Below are 10879 nucleotides of genomic sequence, written 5' to 3' on the forward strand. Positions count from 1 at the left end.
AGTATTTTCTCTTTCTCCAACGTAAAGTGTCTCTCCTTATTATATATCATATTGAAGAGTAAGTTCACCCCTGTCTCTAGCCTGGAAATCCAAGCGTTAAACTTTTTTCACAGTCTAGTTTATGATATTTTTGCTGCTTGTTTAACGCTTGGCACAGGTAACTCGCCTGCAGGGAGATTTTTCCCTGCAATGCAGGTTCGAGGTGATTGGCCAGCTTTTGGCGTATTACTTAGCAGTACTTTCGCGCGTATTTTGATAATTTCGATGCGCGCGCATAATTTATGAAATTAGCTGACTCTTCAGAAAAAAGGAAAACAAATGAAAATGAAAACATATATTCATTTCGAAACAAAATGGCTGTTGGCTAGAAGTCTAAATACATGTGGCTGATGATTTGATGTGGTTTTTAGTAGTTTTGAAAGTCTTTAGAGCTTGTGAAAAAGTTTTTATGGTAAGTTGATTATGTGTGTTTGCCTGGGTTTCCAAAGTTCAGAAAGTGTGTCAACAAGGGTTCACACACAGACTGTCTATAACATTCTGTGTCAGAACAGAGGAATGTAAAGAGATGGAAAAACAGCTTTTCTGACTACTCAAAGTTCAACCATCACTTCTATTGAAAATTCTATTGTAAAAACGTTGATTAGGTCATTATATAAAAGTCCAGAAAAGACGGCTCGCCATACAAATCGGACGGTTTCTACATGATTTGACGATAAAAATGAAAATTTGTTTTTCCTTTTTTGCCGCTTACTAATTCAATTTTTAAGAATAAGGAGCAACATTTTTACCAATGTATAGCAAAAGAAATTCTTAACGCAATGATATTAAATTGGTTCTTGTAAAACTGTCAGAAGTCGAGTAAAATCAAGATGAAGTTATAATTTTCTCAAGCTCTAGCTTTCCATATTATGGTGCGGTTATATCAGTAGAATCGCTAGGAAATTCTGAGCAAGAAGATATAGCTACCTTTTCGTATAGGAGAGGTGTACCCATAATATAAGCCCTAAAAGTTTGCGCATAATCAGGCTTGAAACAAAAGAATTTTGTCACAACACGCTAATTATGCAGATTTTTTATAGCGACAACAAAAGAAACCTATTTACTCGACATAAACTCCCTTAAGGGCAAGAGACCTGGTATATGACGAGCCGTTTTTCCATTGTTTTCAAGAAGCTGTTTTTCCATCTCTTTACATTCCTCTGGTCAGACTAATCTACCTGCACCAAGCTCTATAATCTTAGAACTTTGTGAGGTGAGGTATTTTTTGTTTTTTTCTAAGATTATGAGCTTGGATTCCCAGGCTACCCTGTCTCATCTATTTAAAGTCACGTGTCAAATACGTAAAACAACCATTTCGACGCTCTTGGAGCTTGATTATGGTGTCAATTTCTATCCTTTTGTATTATCAGCATCAAAATAATTAGCGGAACAAAACTGTTTGAAATTGGTTTAAGAAGCTTTGTATTTCATCATCAGATTGTTATTTCTGTTGAAATTAGTCATTTTGTCAGCATAAAGACAATAGAATAATTGATTAGATGCATATCTCTAAAACGGGCCTTCCCAATTTGTTCCTACTGACAAGTTTTATCTATTCATACTAAAAGCATTTTTGCATTCAGCATAATTAAAATATTCAGTGTAACGAAGCTTACAGACATCATATTTAATGACCCTGTCAATATTTTTGTCAAATAGTGTCACTTTGTCAAGAAAATGACTGGTCGCTTCAAAGGTCATATTTTAGTATTCTGATGACTTGATTTAGACATTCTCTACGGTGGAGAGAGCAGATAAAATCGAAAACCCAAATTTATCTGGTCGCCGGTCGTGGTCGCTGGTCGTGGTCGCCATTTCTGGTTGATGTTTAGAAACTCCCTAAAATGCTTATTGTCCCGCATAGGCTTTTGATGCTTCTCTTAGCGGAGTTGCTCGCCTGAAAAAAGTTCATGTTTCTTCCAATTAAAAAAGGATGCAAAATATAGCGCATTTATTGCTACTTTTTTTATATTTTTATCTGTTTTCTTGCGACTTGTATTGATTTCGTTTTTACAAAGTAAACAAGGACAGTGTTCAATATGAGCATGTTTATTTTACTTTATATAAGTATCTACTTTATAAGAACCAGATCAATAACTCTTGATAAACAGCCAAATACCTTTCGGTAATTAGTTCTTAAAAAGTAAACAAAGGATGGCGCATAATATGGGCATGTTTATTTTTCTTATAAGCATCTACTTTATAAGAATCGAGTCATTAACTCTTGTTAGACAGCCATATACTTATAGTAGGGGCCACTATGTCGCGAAAAAGCTTCCCGTGTGCAGCAGCTTGTGCAAAGGGATTTTATGATTGGAATATTGTTCCTTGAATGTAGAAGATCAACATTTGAGAGGTAGCCATTTGCTATCAAGTTATCCATGTAGTCTTTCACGGTTTTGTACATTTGTTTTGGGATGCGTCTGTAAGGAACATGAATTGGTTTACTGTCTGTGAGTTGGATGTCCATGTAGAAGTCCTTCATCCCCCCTATGTCTGATGTTTCCTTTGAGAAGACGTCGCAATATTCATACAGTACCTTTTCCACTGCCTCTTGTTTTTCTTGATCAAGGTGTTCAAGATTTACTGCAGGTTGCCATTTTTCTTTATCCGCTTCAACATCAACCATATTCACACTGGGAAAGTTAACAGAAATTGAGCAGAGCCGACCAACAATTTCCTTTGGATGAATTGTAATCGGACGATCTGTGCAGTTCATGGCTAGGACTTCAAAATCTTTCTTAATGGATACCAAGCATTCCACGTACTCAAGCAAAGAATTTTCACTTGTTATGGGTTCGAACAACATGGGAGTTCCCCTTTCTTTATGGATGTCAGGAACTGAACAAGGAACTTTTCCCGGTTCCACCACGATTGATTTACCACAAAACACATCTCCGTCACTTCGCCTTCCATGGCATTGATCACTGCCTTGCCTTCCAGCATCATCCCTACTGCACCAGCTAAGTCGTGTAAGAAATTGTCCTTTGATTGGTGTTGATACAAGCAACGTATGAGGTTGGTACCAACTATACAGTTTGGCAGGGCTGTATCAGTAACCAAAAAGGGACACGTAATTTCCACACGGTTTGATGGCAAGGTGCCTGTAAGCGACAGCGGAGTATCATTCGCAACTTTCAACGTGACTCAATTCGATTTCAGAGGGGGTAATTGGTGTACCTGGAAATTCAGTCAGCAACCAATTTACAGAAACCACAGATACCATGCTTCCTGTGTCAAATAACGATTGAAATTGTTTACCATTGATCATGCAAGTGATGAATGGCTTTGGTCCAACCAGCTGCGCCATGCATTGTGCTTGCTGTGAACTGAGAGGCTGCGGCTTCATGATTTCAAAATGGCTTGTTGTTTGCTTTAGCACTTGCTCTTACTTTTAAGCAACTTGGAAGTGAATTCTGGGATTTAAATGGGTTGGTTGATGGACATTTATTGGAAAGTGAAATATTTACAGTGGACAAGTCAGGATCCGCAGGCAAAAAAACAGGCAATGGACTATAAACAAATCGAACCTGCTTCTCCTTTCTTTCCTTAGGAGTTTCCAAACCAGAAACAGAAGTTTGATCATACCTTTTATACTTGTAGACATCGTCTTGACTTGTTTCTGTATCACAAACATTCTCCCAAACATGATTTTCTTCCAAACTTTCTGTTAAATGGCTTTGATTTGTGGGATGTCCAATTACAGTTGCTTTGCCCCACATCGAAGCAACTGTTGCTAGTTTTTTCCTTTGCAACCGGCTCGATAGTGGTCACTGGATTCGCAGGAGTAGCAATGGTCACACGTACCTACATCGATTCCTTGGTCACTCAAAGTTAGACATGTTTTGCAAAGTCGGCACCGGTAATTTCGCCCGTGGTTCTCAAATTCCTTTGATGAACTTTGTTCTTTCTTTTCATCATGGTTTTCTCTGGACAGCAGTCCCTTTAGCTGACAAAGTTCAACTTTCAAAACAGCAACTTCATCATACATCTGGTTGGCCTTTTTCTGCTTCGTTTCCACAAGGTTAGTCGTCACATCTCTTGAAGGTTTAAACTTTTGATTGTGGTTAGTTTCATTTGTCACAATATATGTCAGGCTGTATAACAAGTCTTCATCTGTAACCGCTGGATTTTTAAGTGTTTCCCTTAACTGCATCCGAATACTTTCGTTTCGCAGACCAGATATTACAGAAGTCTTGAACTTTCTATCAATGATTTGCTCTTCAAAGGGACAAGGGTCTGTGTGTGACACAGACTTGACTTTTTGTCGCATGGCCATCAGTCTCATAACAAATTCGTAAGCAGATTCCCCTACTTTTTGTTTTTCAGCCCCCAACGCAGAGAACAAAGAACTGGCATCCTGTTTCCGGAAGTGTGATCGAAGTACAACATAAAGATCATTAATCCTCATTGTTGGTCGAGATTCAAGGTACGACCTTAAATAATTATCCGGTGTTGCAGATTTGATTACAGCATTAATTATCCCTTCTTAATGGCACTTTCAATTTGGTACAACAAACTGCTGTATGATATACAGTCTTTCTCCCCATAACGCCCCAGCTTCCCAGTGATTTTGAATTCTCGCATAAACACTTTTCTCATCTCTTCAAACTCATCAGACCTGGCAGAATTCCCGGTGTCATTCCCAAGCCTCGAACGCCCAGGCGTAAAGCGATTAAGGAATCTTCGTGGTGCTGGCTCAAAAGGGTTTGTGTTGTTCACGTTGGGTCCGTTTAAGGGGTCCAATACTTTAGTTTGCGTAGCCATGGAGGACTGTCGTGGCTTGGACGAAAATATAGGTGTTGCAAAGGGGTCAATCGATTCCAACGGGTCCTCGAAATCTTCAACTGGGATGTCAGCCAGTGGGTCAGGTCTCCCCTTCAGGATCTTTTTGGCTCGTAGAAACTCTGCCTCCCCCATCCTGTTGACTTTCCAAAATTTCAGAGTTCAAATATCGTAAAACAAAACGTCGTAATTCTTATTCCTTCCCTTTCAGTGAACTTGATGTCCAGTGCTATGGCGATGGACCACAATGTCTCCACATCTGCTTCAGCCACACCTGTCAAGACTTCATATACGACGGATTCCATGATGTTTGCCCCGGATTGCACTGATACCACCAGATAATGCCCAATAAGCAGAGATCAGCATGGCAGGGGGGGTCAGGATCCAGATACAAAACCCAGGGCCGGGGGGTGGTGTCAATTTTTTTTTCAAATTTCAAAAAGTCAAGTTGGTATTGATACCAAAATGAGGGGCTGGGTCCCCCTTTTTTTGAAAATTAGGGAATCTTTAAGTTGGTATCGATACCAAAATGAGGGGGTGGGTCCTTTTTTAAATTTTTTCTGAATTTGAAATTGGTATCTGACTTAAAATGTTGTATAATGTAAGTATAAAAACTTATTTGAATCGTTTACACTATACCCTGATTCCATATAAAAGCATTCTTCATTCTATTCTCAACTTCAGTTGAGCTAGAATCTGAGAATGTCTGTGTGTCTGTGTGTGTGTGTGTCTGTCACCAAAACTTTGGGGCAGGCTGGAGACTTCAAAAATGGTCCGATTGGGGTTGAAATTTTGCACACTTGATCTTGGGCAAATCCCTGGGGGTGTTTTTTTCATTTTTTCAAAATTTAATTTTTGGGGCCTGGGACGAGTTTTCGCCAAACGAGGCTAAACTTTGGGGGAGGCTGAGAGACTTCAAAAATGGTCCGATTTGGCTGAATTTTGCACACTTGATCCTTGGGTGGGCAATCCCTGGGGGGTTTTTTTCATTTTTTCAAATTTTGATTTTTTGGGGCCTGGGGACGAGTTTTTCGCCAAAACGAGGCTAAAACTTTGGGGCAGGCTGGAGACTTCAAAAATGGTCCGATTTGGCTGAAATTTTGCACACTTGATCCTGGGCAAGTCCTGGGGGTTTTTTTTTCATTTTTTCAAAATTTATTTTTGGGCCTGGGGACGAGTTTTCGCAAAACGAGGCTAAAACTTTGGGGCAGGCTGGAGACTTCAAAAATGGTCCGATTTGGGCTGAAATTTTGCACCCTTGATCCTTGGCAATCCCTGGGGGGTTTTTTTTTTCATTTTCTCAAATTTTAATTTTTGGGCCTGGGGACGAGTTTTTCGCCAAAACGAGGCTAAACTTGGGGCAGGCTGGAGACTTCAAAAGTGGTCCGATTTGGCTGAATTTTGCACACACTTGATCCTTGGGCAAATCCCTGGGGGTGTTTCTTTCATTTTTTCAAAATTTTGATTTTTGGGGCCTGGGGACGAGTTTTTCGCCAAAACGAGACTAAAACCCAAAATACTATAATTTTTCTTAAGCCATTAAGTTTACAATTGGGCCTACGAATGATTTCAAAGATACTGAAGTTGAGCCAGTGCGGTTAGCACGTTCGACAGTAATTGAAATTAATTTTTATTTAACTTTTGCTGCTCTCAATCCTTTCAATCAACCAAAATTCATTCAAAACTAGAGTTGAACGAACTGAATCAAGTCTTAGCAGATCTTATAACTTTTTTAGTCGTGATAAAATTTTTCTGTACATAACGTTCATCATTAAGACTATGTTGACTCTAGGCGTGTCTAATACAATGAGTTTTTTATCTAGTCTAGTTTACCAACTACCTTAAGTGGATAAATTTTGGCGGGGATTTAATTTGGCGATTGGCCAAAATACGATTTTTGGCAGGGATTTAATTTGGCGATAGATCAATTTCGTAAAATTTGGCGGGGATTTAATTTGGCGAATTGGAAATTTTGTCACACTGAAATTAAAGGGTGAAAATTACTCAAAAATATACTAAAAAGTTGTGATTTTTCACATAATTCTCTTTTTGTTAAATTTGGCGGGGATTTAAATTTCATCCCCGCCAAAATTTATCCACTTAAGAGCCAGTTTTTCTAAGAGCGGGGCAGGTCCAATAGTTCGAAATTTAGATTTTTTTCATTTTTGGATATGTTATTTATAATGAACTGAGTAAAATCCCAAAATATTTTGGTCTGAAAATCCATAATGGCGGATTTATGGTAATTTGAAGTTTTTGGGATTTTTTGGCATTGCACTTAAATTGATTTTTGTTATGAAATTATGGTTTCTCACATCAGAATGAGGAATTCTTTTTTGGTTATCCTGAAAATATGGGCGGTCAACTATCCAATTTTAAAAAAAAATCAAAATTTTCAAAATGGTAACCTGAGTTATGACGTCACAAAAACGCTACAATTTTGATTTTTGGGGTAATTCAGAGACACCTGACCAGTCTCAGGGGAGTTTTTATCTGATCAAAATGATTATTTCTGATACTTCAGTCCTTGGACTATCCATTTGAGTTGATTGCAACAAAAAATTCTGGCCCCACCGGCCCCTAGAGGCCCGAAAAGCCTGATATGTCTGGATATGTCTGAAAAAAGTACCAACTTTAGCTCCCATTTCCCAGAGATCCCAACATTGTCTGGCCTCCAACTCTTTTGCTCCTCAGAGACAACCTCCTAGTCTCTCGGGAACTTAAAAGAGAAACCTATGTGACCTTGCTCCATTAATTTTTTATCTCGATTTGAAACTTTTTTAAACTTCGGTCAAAAAATGACCAAAAAATGTGATATTTGGTTCATTGGAAAACTTTGAAGGGGTCTAGGTCCACGAATTTGATGTAAAATTAGGGCTAAGAAAAATAATTCATAATAAAACCATAAGATTAGGGGAAATCAATTTTTTGGCTAGAGCTGAAGACATTCCATTGCACCCAACAATTGGCCAGTAAGAAATAATTTTGATGTTATAATCATTTTTCTTCAACCAAACCTAGAAAGGTTTCCAGGGAAATCAAATGTGATACTCTTTGATGTCTTATGGAGGCTGAAAATTCACTCAAAGACCACTTCTAGCTCCGCTGACCCCCTTAACTTTGTAAAAATGGCTTAAAAACACAATTTTGGCTGAATTTTATACACAAAATGAGTCCTCAAAGATACTTGAGTCTTAATTTTGTGAAAGGATCCCATTTATAGTGCATAAGTTTGACCAAGAACTAAAGTTCCTGACCTTTCCTTCCAAGATTGAGCCGAGCTAAACGTCCCTTCAAACTCTAAAACTCTGAAAATCTTGATCATATTGCTCAAAACTGCTATTTTGGCTCAAATTTTACACAGAAGGGGTTCCCCCAAGACACTTGATTTTTGATTTTGTGAAATAATCATATTGATAGTGCAAATTCTAATAAAGATCTTAACCTAAAGATCTCTTCTTCAGAGGTTAAGCCTGGCTAAATGCGCTTCTAAACTCTCAAATCTTTGAAAATGACTTAGAAGCACTTCTACAACGGTTTTGTCATCCATTTTTTGGACTTTTATATTTTAAAGTCATAATATGTTCCAATATTCAAAAGATCTCTTAAACTCCACCCTGTCTAAAGATTTGTCAGAAACAAACCCAAAGACCAAAAAATGTATTTTGTTGTTGAGAATCGATCCTGTGAAGATGAAAAAAAATTTAATTTGTCTTTTCGATCTTCCTTTAAGGTAGGGTGGTCAGAGGAAATTTCAAACTTACTTGCAGAATACCAAACCAAGTTTAATGGAAAGCCATAACCATCAGAAGAAAAATGAGGGGTCATTTACCTTCCAATAGACCTTTTTTCAAAGAGGCCACCCTGTTGAATAATTATGTAGACTATATCGACTATATTTTCAAACAGGGCTAGGTTTTCTAATTGTATTCAATTCAAACAAATGCATGGGCGAGTGCTTGCCTACAAAAACTCATTTGCTCCATCAACAGCTAAACTCTGGAATGATCTCCCTGGTGGACTTACGACAATTAAAGAACACTAGCCGGTACCCGGCGTCGCACGCCGGTTTAGTTGTTTCCTGAACGCATTTAAAGTCCTTTGGATGTTGGGAAGGTGGCTTAAACACGATGAAATCAAAATTAAAGAGAAGAATTCTCTTCAAAGTTTGACTCTATTCCTTTCGGGTGACGTACCTTTTAACCATATTTTGAAAAGATTTTTTGTGGCAAAAATGATCAGAAAACAGAAAAAGGGCGTACCATACCGGCGACCAGCGACGTCCGAGACGGCTCTGCAATTAGATTTTTTTCCTAGCTTCGCTGGCGTTATATTTGCCGTAGTTCTTGATGTTTAGGAAAAACTTTAATGTCAAGATAAGCGGAGTTGAATAATACATATGACACGAGATTCGTCGAAAAAAGGTAGCCGGGGGTGGGTACTTAGGCAAGAGAAGGGTACGTGTATGTGCCGGCCTTAAGGGTGCCTTTTTGAAACATGGCAGTTTGAAAAATCGGAAAATCAAACTTCAGTCCCACGAAGAATCGGAAAAATAGGAAAATTTCAACTTTTTGCCCCCAGAAAGATAGAAATTTGGTCAAATTAGTTCCAAAAAGTGAATTAAAATTCACACAATTATTTCCCTTGTTTCTTCTCTTTATTCTGCTAAGGGTCCGAGGTACAGGGCCGAAATATAGCTCGCAACCATAGTCCCTCCGGAAGGCAGCTAGGACACGCAGACAAAAAAGCGTGATAGTGCAATTTTATGTTGCTTTTTATAACAACTTCGTCATAACTTCGATAACTTTTCAAATTCAACGATGACTTAGATTTACAACAAAATAATTATCGACATAGATGTTTAAAGGTCCCTTTTTACGAAGAAAGAACTCTAGTTTTTACCGCCTTTTGAATGTATTTTTAATGTTGCTGTTGTTCTAACAAACTTGTCTTGTGATTCTTATGTTTTATTTTATATTTGTTCTTTTCTTTAACAGATTCTGTTTAAAAGATTTTCTTTTGTTTTGGAAAGAATTCGAATGTCTCAAATCAAATAAGGTTGTTAATTACATTCGAAAACATAAAACAAAAGAAAAGAAAGAAAAAAAAAGAGAAAAAGTCTAATCTATCAATCAAAACAAAGTCTTTATAAAACGGCGCGAATCTGATTTAACACATTTGTGGAGCAAGAAGCAAAAGTCATCTTTTAAAAGAACAAAACATTGCTTGCGAAAACGAAAGTGACACACAAACACACATACAGACTACGGCTATTAATATATAGATTCATCTTTTAAAAACAAACTTGAAGACCACTTTGGATAGGTCATTATTATTTTATATTTGATTTTCATCCCATTTTAATTGTATATCTTAATCGTAAAAATAATTATTTAATTTTATTTTATATTATTTATTAAATATTTATAATATTTAGTAGTCTGCTACCACATTATGCCTGCTCCTATGCTTAACCCAGCACTGAGGCTACTTCAAGTTACATTCTTTCTGCTAGCTTTAATACTTCTTAGTACTTCTCTATATTTAATCTAGTCTCAAGCACAATCTATCACAGCACGCAGGGCTGCATGCTTGGTTTTCCACTTATCGTATTCATTCTTTTCTCGCTATCAAGCATTAATTAAAATTTTAAAATATTTTATTGCTCTTAACATTTCATTTATTCATTTATTCATTTTTCATTTTTTTAAACAAACAAATGTACGGATAATGGGTCCTAGGACCTTTTAGTATGAAATATATAGATAGATAGATAGATAGTAGTCCATCAGAAAAACAATGATAAAACCATGCATAATTATTACAATATGCATGATACAGTAATTATGCATATGGCTCTATCATTGTTTTTATGGCTGGACTACACAATTATTCAACAGGACGTCCTCTTTGAAAAAAGGTCTATTCTTTAAAGTTCCAAAGATTACATTTTGAAGTTCAATTTTTCAAGCATTTTCGTACACGCATCGCCAGCCATTTTGTACCTTCATTACGGCACCAAAAGCGAAAGTGTTTTATGAAAAATTCCGCGGGA

The 10879-nt window shown here is 37.3% G+C and overlaps 1 long non-coding RNA gene across 1 annotated transcript; it reads left to right on the plus strand.

The window, feature by feature from the left end:
* Positions 1 to 3956: 3956 nt before the first annotated feature.
* LOC136823017 (uncharacterized) lies at positions 3957 to 5187 on the plus strand. The gene is made up of 3 exons (XR_010848985.1): positions 3957 to 4063; positions 4369 to 4468; positions 5036 to 5187. It is a non-coding gene; the product is annotated as an uncharacterized lncRNA (long non-coding RNA).
* Positions 5188 to 10879: the final 5692 nt, after the last annotated feature.

The sequence above is a fragment of the Clytia hemisphaerica genome, unplaced genomic scaffold (genome assembly GCF_902728285.1).
Source record: "Clytia hemisphaerica strain Z4C2 unplaced genomic scaffold, Clytia hemisphaerica genome assembly, whole genome shotgun sequence".
NCBI lineage: Eukaryota > Metazoa > Cnidaria > Hydrozoa > Leptothecata > Clytiidae > Clytia > Clytia hemisphaerica.